Consider the following 11,605-nt stretch of genomic DNA (forward strand, 5'->3'; position numbering starts at 1 on the left):
AACATACCACTGTTATTCCATGTTTTTGATCGTTTTGCTAAGTTGTGTCTGACTGTTTGTGACCCCATGGACTGCCAAGCTCCTCTGTCCATGGGATTCTATAGGCAAGAATAGTGGCGTGGGTTGCCATTCCCTTCTCCAGGGGATCTTCCTAACCCAAGGATTGAACCTGCATCTCCTGCGTCTCCTGCATACCACTGAGCCACCTGAGAAGCCCATGAAGCATTATGATGCAGCCAAATATAAAGCATGCAGACATGCTGTCAGCCTAAGCTAGCATCAGTACAGGTTACTGAAAGAGAGAAAACTAGCTATCACCCTGGGATCTCTAACAGTAAACATACTTACTTCAAAATCATTCACAGTAGTAAATTATGGAATATGTTCTAAACCTGGCATTCATTTTTCCTCATTAAATAAGTCTTCCAAAAAGGCTTTAGATCATTTAAAGCATCTGATCAAACAGGCTGTCTATTCACATAGCAGTTTATAAGTAAACAATATTTAAACCCATTTAAGGAGATTTCCAAATAACCCAAGGTCTAGAAGAGGTCGTCTGTTTCTGCCTCTGTGGGATGTAACTACCTTTCAGTCCCTACGAGTCTCTAAGGCACGGGGTCTTGTAAACTCACTAATATTTAGGATGCTTTGGGGGACGTGACCACATCATTCCTGCTGTTTCTTCTTCTTCAAACCTTTATTACAGTTGTCAAGGAAATCTGAAGATTTTTCAAGTGTCTAATCTCCCTGTCATGTTTTGAGAGGTTGAATTTAGACACCTTTTTTTCACCCTGTCTTTGCTCAAAAAGGCCCAGGATGACAGCCCCGCAGAGGCAGAAGATGGAAAAGGGCATTGAAAGTTCTTTTAGACTTTGGTAAGCTGAGAGTGATTAAAAGGAGAAAGGAGATTGAATGAGATCACTTTCCCAAAGCTTTACATGCTCTCTGATATAATGCTCCCAAAAGAGGCTTGTACAGTGAAGTCATTTTGGCTTTGGTGCTGTGCTTAGTGAAAGCCATGGATTTGAAGGAGCTTTCTGAATAGAGCTCTGTGGTCATACATCAATAAATCTGACCTATCATTGAGAGGAGCATTTTTAATAGCAGGCTTGGCAAGGGAAACAAAATTTACAGATTACATGGCTACTTTATTTCATAGGAAAAAATAAAAACAATTATGCAATCCCTAATCCCTCTGATATGTTACTTTGCAATAACTCGTAGACACCAGAAGGTATTAGTCATGGTCTAATCAGGATACAAAACCATGTAGCAGTTGGAACGTGAGTTTCACATAGAAAAATAGTAACCATAATGTAAGACTGAAGTGCCAAGGGTGGGCTCGTCAGCAGTATTTGCATGTGTGTGCCTGCTCAGTCGCTCAGTTATATCTGACTCTTTGCAACCCCATGGACTGTGGCCCACCAGATTCCACTGTCTGTGGGGTTCTCTAGGCAAGAATACTGGAGTGAGTTGCCATTTCCTCCTCCAAGGGGTCTTCCTGAGCCAGGGATCAAACCCGTGTCTCCTGCGACTCCTGCATTGGAAGGCAGATTCTTTACCACTGAGCCTCCTGGGAAGCCCAGTAAGAAGTACAAAGAACTCTAAAGAAAATAGGAAATAACGGACAAAAAAGCAGCCATTAGCCCCATGGTTAATACACTAAATCTAAGGAAGAGAACGGAGAAGGCAAGGGCACCCCACTCCAGTACTCTTGCCTGGAAAATCCCATGGATGCAGGAGCCTGGTAGGCTGCAGTCCATGGGATAGCTAACAGTCGGACACGACTGAGCGACTTCACTTCCACTTTTCACTTTCATGCATTGGAGAAGGCAATGGCAACCCACTCCAGTGTTCTTGCCTGGAGAATCCCAGGGACGGGGGAGCCTGGTGGGCTGCCATCTATGGGGTCGCACAGAGTCGGACATGACTGAAGCGACTTAGAAGCAGCAGCAGCAGCAGCAAGGAAGAGAAACTGGCTGCTGGGGCTTTTGGAGGACTTGACTCTGGCTCAGCATTCGAAACCAGCAGAAAGTTGCTGTAAGTCTACCCTTCAGGGTGCTGGGGAAAGCTCTTCACAGGAGGTGGCTCTCTGGAGCTGCTCTGACTGCAAAACTGCCATAGGGTGTGAGGGTTCCTGGCGGTGCTGCTGGCTGCCACACTCTACATGGGCCAGACACTGGAAAGATTGTGGTGCAAGAGCTTGGTGCTCAGAAAGCTGCCCATACTGTTGAGGCCAAACTGGCCATTCTTCAGGAATCAGATGCTGAAGATGCCACCTATACCATAGGGGGCTTTCCAGGCAGCTCAAACAGTAAGGAATCTTCCTGCAATCTAGGAGACCCACTGGGTCAGGGATCTGGGTCAGGGATCTGGGTCAGGAAGATTCCTCTGGAGAAGGGAGTGGCTACCCACTCCAGTATTCTTGCCTGGAGAATCCCGTGGACAGAGGGGCCTGGCAGGCTACATTCCATGGAGTCACAAGGAGTCAAACATGACTGAGCAACTATCATTTCACTTCATACCACAGGGGGCTTCCCAGGTGGTGCTAGTCGTAAAGAATCTGCCTGCCAGTCCAGGAGACACAAAAGACGTGGCCTTGATCCCTGGGTCTGGAAGGTTCCCTGGAGAAGGGAGTGGCTACCCACTCCAGTATTCTTGCCTGGAAAATTCCATGGACAGAAGAGCCTGGTGGTCTACAGTCCCTGGGGTCGCAAAGAGTCAGACACGACGGAGCACAGCACACGCCGACATGTATTATAGGAGTTTGGCACTGAAGCAGTAGCATGTGCTGTGGAAGCCCGAGGCTGGAGGGCCACAGGAACCAGTGCTGGAGAAGTCACCCACGTTGGAGGAGCAGCCCCCGCTCTAGGAACCTGCCTATGAAGCCAGGAAGCAAGGCCCTTCCTCCCTATGACTGTCTATTGCCCTCTTCTGACAACACTAAACATCCCATCAGACAGCTGACAAAGGCAGACAGCCTACATACAGGCTGGGCAAGGAAGTGGGAGCTGAAGTGTCACGAAATGATAACTGGCAGAATACATACTTCAATGCAGCTCCTATACTTGGGATAGTGTTCTTTCATCTGTGAAGGGTTCTTTCTGATGCTTGTACCTGAATGACTGCTCGGGAACATTACCCTCTACTAGCACCTCCAACCATTTGACAAAGTTCACATCTTTATCACCAGTATAGATGATAGCTTCACCCAAATATGTGTATGTAACTTAAATACAATATGCATATATTTATAACATGCTGGTGAATCCATCCAGCTCTTCACATTCCTATTTCTAAATACAGACACACCCCCTGCCCTGGTTTGAAATTGTCCCTAAATGATCATAGGTCAGTGTCCACATGACACCAGGAACAAGCTTCTAGTTGTCCTTTCCCAGTGGAGTCACAAGGATAGCACTTATTTTTCCCAGTAACGATATGTGGCAGTACACACTTTGCCCATCAGGGAAGCTCCCTTGAGCCTTGGTGTCCAGGGTCTTTACTAGGGCGTCAGTCTCATAGATGTGGCTGACCTCCAGCCTCTCTAGTGGTCAATCAGATAACTGCAGGGCCCAAGATCTCCGACATAAACCAAAGTGTTTGCTTAGTGATGCTATGTTAGCATATAGCACTTCTGCCATGGCCCAAAGTCCCCAGATACACGAGGGCAGTCCCACCGGGCGCAATAATCCAAGGGCTTATGGGTTACCTCTCAGAAGTCTGGAAAGACCCAGGACTTTCCTTGAGGTGTGCACAGTGTGGCCAATCCTGAGTAAATCCTTTACTATTCATCACTTGACCTTGGTCTTTGCCTTGTTGCCTTCATCTATAAACTAAGGCAAGATGGACCAAGATAATCTAGCTCTAAAGGACCACATGGATTCATTTATTTATTTTTGTTAAGCAACACAGTAGTAGAGTAAGCTTTTAAAGACTACTCTCAATACAAAGCAAAGATTTTTTAAAATGTATTTCTTACAGTTAGGTGATAGTTCTCTTTATCTTTGAATCAATAAAGACAAATGGCATTTTTTCAAGCCACACTCCCTTCTGGCCCTTGCACTCGGCCTAATATCCCCACCCAAATCTCTGGAAAATGAGTATCCCTCAGGAGACTGTGAAGATTAGTTCAGGCTAATTGCTGCTGGATAAGTAGTGTTTAGCAGCTGTTTAAAATAAGAGGAAAAAGGGAGACGAGTTTATTTTGCAGCAAAAATAATTTAAGGACAATTTGCTAACTAAGAAGAAGATGAAAAACTAAAAAAGCTAGCAAGGTTTATGGAATCTCCTGGTCTGGGGGGAAAATCAGAAAGCGAATTCCTTTAATTTTCTGCAGAGTTCAAGTTTAGATCTGAGCTTATGAAGATGTTGGGTTTGTTGTTGTTCTTGTTGTTCTATGCTCAGAAGCTAAACCACATCCAAAATAAACTCAGCAGATCAGGCTGCAAAAGCAGAATAGAATGTTTCAGTAAACAGACATATTTACAGTGCTTCCCACTTCAGTTTCAGCTGAGGTTGAAGGTGGATTAATTGTGGAGTATTGTATTTAAGTTATTTGGGATAAGAAATGCTAAAACATTAGAGGTATGTTTTGAGCAGGATCGGGTTTCTGTTCCAAGGAAGCCAAGATGAATTTGAAAGCCATGATTGCCATACCCTCAGAGAAGGAAATTCTCTACTCAAAGAGCAAGGCAGTCAGTACCTGGGTGAGCAGGTAAGTTTGATTCCACATTGTGTGTGTGTGTTAGTTGCTCAGTCATGACCAACTCTTGGCAACCCCGTGGTCTGTAGCCCACCAGGCTCCTCTGTCCATGGGATTTCCCAGGCAAGAGTACTGGAGTGGGATTTTCCAGGCAAGAGTACTGGAGTGGGATTTCCCAGGCAAGAGTACTGGAGTGGGTAGCCATTCCCTTCTCCAGGAGATCTTCCGCACCCAGGGATCAAACCCAGGTCTACCGCATTTTGGGCATATTTTGTTTACCATCTGAGTCACCAGGAAGCCCCAATTCCACTTTGGGGGAGGCCAATTAACATCCACTACATGCCATCACTTCCAGCTGACTGGTATCCCCTTCCCTGGTTTTATAGAGTGGCATCTTTAGGGGCTGTAGGAGGATGTGATAGGAAATCATTACTCTGGGAGTAGGCAAGGACAGTGTATCGCTAAACACCATCTTGGAAAGTCGGAGGCAAAGGCCAATTCATAGTTTGTATAATTCTAGAATGATCCCATTCGGAGAAGGCAATGGAACCCCACTCCAGTACTCTTGCCTGGAAAATCCCATGGATGCAGGAGCCTGGTAGGCTGCAATCCATGGGGTCGCTAACAGTCGGACACGACTGAGCGACTTCACTTTCACTTTTCACTTTCATGCATTGGAGAAGGAAATGGCACCCCACTCCAGTGTTCTTGCCTGGAGAATCCCAGGGATGGGGGAGCCTGGTGGGCTGCCATCTATGGGCTCGCACAGAGTCAGACACGACTGAAGCAACTTAGAAGCAGCAGCAGCAGCAGAATGATCCCATTAAGTTAAGATCTCATCTATTATGAAAATGAGAGAGAGACAATGACACAGAACCTAACCGGGGAAGAACCTCTTTGGGCCTAAGCAAAATTAGCATTAAATTCACTAAGATTTTAGTTCCAGACTCAAACATAGATAGATCATCAAAGATGCACGGAGTAAGAAATGGTAAATATATCCTTTTGTTAATGTGTCGAGAAGTGTTCCCTTTACTTTTTCTCTTTTTTTTAATGAATTTGTTTACAGCTGCGCTGGGTCTTCCTTGCTGCTCGCTGGCTTGTCACAGTTGCCGGGAGTGGGGCTACGGCCTGGCTGCGGTGCGTGGGCTTCCCACTGCCGTGGCTTCTCTTTTGCTGCAGAGCCCAGGCTCTCGGTGCATGGGCTGCAGTAACTGTGGTCCATGAGCTCAGTAGTTGCGGCCCACAGACTGAGTTGCTCTGCGGCATGTTGAATCTTCCTGGACCAGGAATCAAACCCATGTCCCCTGTGTTGGCAGGTGGATTCCTAACCATTGGGCCACCAGGGAGTTCTGGTAAATATATTCTTAATATGAGCTAGTTGACTAATTTTGAGAAGTTGTCAGCTGCTACAGACTGAATGTTTGTGTCCCTCACCACCACCCCCCCGCCCCCAGTTCATATGTTGAAACCTATTCTTCAACATGATGGTATTTGGAGATGGGGGTCTTTGGAGAGGTGGTTAGGCCATCAGGGTGGAGCCCTCATGAATGAGGTTAGTGCCTTTATAAAACAGACCCCAGAAAACTCCCTCACTCTTTCCGCCATGTGAAGACACAGCAGGAAGACAGCCATCTATGAACCAGGAAGCAAGCTCCCAGCAGACACAACGTGCCAGTGCCTTGATCTTAGACTTTTCAATCTCTAGAATCGTGAGAAACGAATATTTGTTGTTTAAGCCACCAGTGTATGTTATGTCTGTTAGAGCATCCTGGAAGGATTTAAACAGCACACCACTTAACCAGTCGAATAAAATAAACACTATAGTTTGAGGATCAGAAAAGTGTCCTAGGTTGTCCTCACCTAGTCCAATTAACAGCAGCATCAGCAGTGCCCCCGGAAGACTGTTAGGGATGCGGTATCAGGTACCCGTGGAGACTACAGAATCAGACTCCGCATTTTTCACAGGATCCTCGGGAGTTCAGAGGCCCATTCATTCAAGTTTCAGAAGCACTGCTTGCAAATCTGGCCAGCTGCCAGTTTTTCTAAGTAAAGGTTTCTGAGTCAAGCTTTTTCGATTATGTCTTGTCCACAGCTACTTTTGCAGGACAATAGCAGAGCTGGGTACTCGTGACAGAGAATGTATTGCCCACGAAGCCTAAAATATTTACCATCTGGCCCCTTTCAGAAAACATCTGCTTGTTCCTGTAGTCCCTGTAAGATTTTCTAGATTATCCTTTCCTTGTTTGGTTGAGACAGGAAGGAAACTATTCTCTATTATCTGCGATAACACAGGGGCTTTTAGATTAGGCTTTTTATACCTTTCTCACTTTCAATTCCCATAATAATCTTTTTGCAGAGAGAGTACACAATGTGTTCAAGATCTCGAATCTAGTTAGTGGTGGAACCAGACCTCAAGTCAGGACTGTCTGACTCCAAGAGCCGCTTCCTTTCATCAGCACCATGACTCACCCCATAAGAAGTTGAGAGCCTCAGTGTTCTGCTTATCCAGGGGGTGAACTCGCCTTGGAAAAGAGAGCTACTGTTCCCCCAGACTCATCCACGACACAATTATTGCAAAAAGCCAACTTTCTAATTCACTCTGAGAAATCACTCCACTCTGCAGACCCGTAGATGGCAAATGTACTCTAGAGACCAAGTTAAGGACAGAAGGAGACTCGGAGGGTTTCTGGAATCAGAGTTGGTTTCTGCACAGATGGGCCCTCCTGAGCCTCTGTGGTGGCAGGGCCCCACTTTCCCAGCTCCTGCTGGAAATTAGAGCCCATTTCACTGCTAAGTTCCCTACTTCCAAATTCCAATGATTTATTTGAATGATATCAACTTTGTGGTTAAGAGAAGGTCCCCAATTTTTGTGAACAGAGTCACTTATTCAAAGGAGTAGGAGTAGATTAATCCTGTCCCCATTCTCCAGAAACTGACAGTGAAATCAGTTGAAAATAAGAAAGAGTGGTGTTTAAAATGGAAAACACCCCGAGCTACCTGGGCGTGTACACTCTGCTATATTTAAAATGTATAACCAACACGGACCTCCTGTACAGCACAGGGGACCCTGCTCACTGTTATACAGCAGGCTGGATGGGAGGAAAATTTGGTGGAAAATGGATACGTGTATATGTATGGCTGAGTTCCTTCGCTGTCCACCTGTAACTATCACAATATTGTTGATCAGCTATACCCCAAAAGAACATAAAAAGTTTAAATTGAAAAAAATAAAATAGCACTATCTTTGAAACTAGAGCCTGGGTCAGTCTGGATGACTAGAAGTGCAAGCGCAGCTATGAAAAGCTTTGACTTAATACTTTGTTTCAATTATCTTTCTCTCATGTATGTTTCTTGTCTCTCTCTCCTTAGCCTTATTAAGCCACTTAATCTAAATACAGTCACCTTTCATGTCTAGAAGCACTACTCATTTTCCCTTTATCTTTTTTTACTTCTTTTAAGATTTCAAGATAAGTGGAGAAAAGGATTAAAAGTAGTTTGATAACTTTTGCAATATAGAGTAAATTGTGCAAAAATATTTGACTGTTTAGGTCATCTTGTTTTCTAGATTAGAGTGGAAGGTACTGACTACCACAGACCAATAATTTACCCTTTTGAAAAGTTCCTAAAATGCCCTGTGTACATGGTGTCATATATACAGTTTCTTTTCCTTTTCCAAACTCTGAATTTTAAATAACACAACCAACTGCAGTGGTCAATTTGGATTGTTCTCACATTGTTCTCTTGTTCTGAATTCAACTTCAGCTTCCTGCCAAGACTGCAAACCCCCTGAAGCTAAATATTTTACTAATATTCTTGGAGCATCCTCTTTAATTCTTGCCTGGGCCCCAAGTAAAACTTAATACTTGATTCTCAGTTGAGAGGGCGGGCCCATTGTATGACTGTTTTTCTGGCCTCTAACACAGTGCCCTTTATAGAATAAATATTGAAGAGAACTTTGTTGTATAATCCTTTGCCAAAAAATATATATTTTTTAAATGAAAAATAGTCCATCAAAAGTCAAAAATGGCTGAAACTTCACTATAGGTAGACTGTAGGAAGTACAGTCTTTGTTTAAAAAAAAAAAAAACAAAAACTGGTCCATAGAGTAGGGTTTGTAATCCCTGTTGGAAATATACAGGCCTTCATGGCTATCCATCCATTCATTCTCCAACCCACGCTTGTCCGTCTGCTCTCTGGAGAGCATGTCAGCTCAGACCTACCATCTCATCAGCATTTATGAATATGTATTGTTTGTTAGCCACCACTATACAAAAAAAAAGAAAAGAAAAGAAAGCTTTAATCCAAACAACATTGACATTAACACGGGCTCAAGATTTCTTCCAGACACCAAATGTTCTGGGCAGCCAGATGGTAGCCTGATCTCAAGGTTGGAAGAAAAAAAAAATTGTGATGGCTTTGATTTTCAGGTACCTTTTCTGCCCTACAGTCAATAGAGGACTTTGCAGAAGATTTCACTGCAAAGAAAAGATCTGGAAAGGAAAAACAAAACAAAATGTGTTTCCATCCTGACAGCCCAGGAGCAGCGGGCTTACTCATCTAAATATTTAGCAACCACCACAAGTGAAAGTCAAGCCCTCATGTTTAACACCGAAGACATTTATGAAAAGACCTTTTTCATAAGGACTTGAGTAGTGTGAGCTAAAGAGACTTATCCTTTACCTTTGGTGAATTACTCTAGGAAAGATCATTTGTTACATTCAGTTAATATGTACTGAGGGCCAACGGCACTGTCTATAAGCTGGATAAAGAGTAGAGATAGATTTGCAGGGAAGGAATAGAGATACAAACGTAGAAAATGGCCGTGTGGAAGGAGGAGGGGATGGGGAGGTTAGGACAAAGTAGGAGAGAAGCGTTGACGCATCTACACTGGGCTTCCCTGGTGATAGATGGCTAGTGGGAAGCTGCTCTATAGTACAGGAAGCTCAGCTCGGTGCTTTGTGATGAGCTAGAGGGGTGGGATGGGGGTGGGAGGGAGGTCACGAGGGAGGGGATATATATATACATATCGCTGATTCACTTCATTGTACAGCAGAAACTAACACAGCTTTGTAAAGCAATTATACTCCAATTAACAAAAGTAAACCCAGTTCCTGATCTCACTGAGCTTACTTTTCAGTGGGAGAGACCTCAAAGCACAAGTGAAATGCAGCAGCACGAGGGGGAAGATGCTAAATGGGAAGAAGGGGCTGGAGGGAAGGGCTGGAATTTGACACAGGGTGTCAGGGGTGGTCTGGCTAGGAATGCGGACGCCCGGAGTCCACCTCCTAAGACCTCCCCGTAGTGGTGACTGCTTCAGGAATGGGCGGGCACCCAAATGTGACAGCAGAGACCCTCAGAACAGCCAGGAGCAAAGGGCAGGGTGGTGCATCAGACGTCGGCCCCCTGTGCTGGTGTCAGCCAGGGCCTTAGTCGAAGGAGCGCGTGTCGGTGTCAGGCAGGTGCTTAATTATGATGGTGTCAGAGGGGAAGAGAGATTGGAGGCGCTCCTTGAAGAAGAGAGGACTAATGTAATCTGACCACACTCGAGAGTTTGTCTGGAATAATAATTTTCTCAGGACAAGCAGGGTGCCCTTTGCATGGACTACTTTAGTTGACACTTTAATAGGCAGCAAACTAAGGGCATACCAGCCAGTTTACCTCCTTCCCCACCTCCCACTCCTGCTCCCTTACTTTCCCCGTCCCTCTCCAAGCCTTGTAGTCAGTAAACAGACTCCTCTTAGGCCAAAGGATAGCGAATACAGCGAACAACTTGTTATATGAAGTACTCTCAATTTTCCTTGCGCAAAACCAAAGGGGCCACAAAAATCTCCTTTTGCAACAAAATGCCAGTCTCCATTATCAGCTGGTACTAGCTGGGGGCCACTCTTGTTTCCTATTGCTGTGAGGCACATATGGCTGTATGGAGAAGACCCCACAAATCATCCAGGAAGTTCATTTTTATTAGGAGCTTCTGCTTAATTAAGAGATGCACCGTGCTCCATCAATCAACTTCGGTTGCATTCGCGTCATCCCCAGTCACTCCACGACTAATAGATGTAATTCTGGGGCTTAGGGGAAAAGAAAAGATCTGGGGCGTCCTGGCTCCAAAGGCCAAGGGAGTGCATCTGGCCACTGCAGCATGGTGGTGGCAAGTCCCTTAAAAAGTAAGACTGTGACTACAGAGACAGGGATTGGGGGACGCTCTGAGTGCCTTTACTCCTCAAAGATGTGGACTTTGATTCATTGGACCAGATGCCTGTTAAGATAAACAGTGCTTCAACATGTCCATATTAAAAACACAATTGTAAACAATAGAGTGAATTGTAATTTTCATTATTTAGAAAACATTCATATTGCAATGTAGGAGACCCCTGGGTCTCGATTCCTGGGTCCACTCCAGTATTCTTGGGCTTCCCTTGTGGCTCAGCTGGTAAAGAATCAGCCTGCAATGTGGGAGACCTGGGTTCAATCCCTGGGTTGGGAAGATGCCCTGGAGAGGGGAAAGGTTTACCCACTCCAGTATTCTGGCCTGGAGAATTCCATGGACTCGCAAAGAGTCGGATACAACTGAGTGACTTTCACTTTTTCATATTGTAAGGTATGTAGAATCTGATAAGGCAAAATTGAGGGACAAGAAAGGGACTGTTGTATTTGTTTAACTCTTTTGCCCCCATTTAGATGCCTTATTCAAGGCAGGCATTAAGTCAACACTACTCTTTTATAGCATCTTTTCCAAAGCACCTTCCGAGTACAGTCTATGCACATTATTCATGGATTCTGTACAGGTGAATTCACCTACTTGCTAAAATAGCTGATTCTAGTCTTGAGGAGAAAAGAGGTTTTAGGAAACAAAACTAGAATGATTGGAGGAAAAATTATCCAATTTATGGTATTGGA

The sequence above is a fragment of the Ovis canadensis genome, chromosome 12 (assembly GCF_042477335.2).
Source record: "Ovis canadensis isolate MfBH-ARS-UI-01 breed Bighorn chromosome 12, ARS-UI_OviCan_v2, whole genome shotgun sequence".
Lineage (NCBI taxonomy): Eukaryota > Metazoa > Chordata > Mammalia > Artiodactyla > Bovidae > Ovis > Ovis canadensis.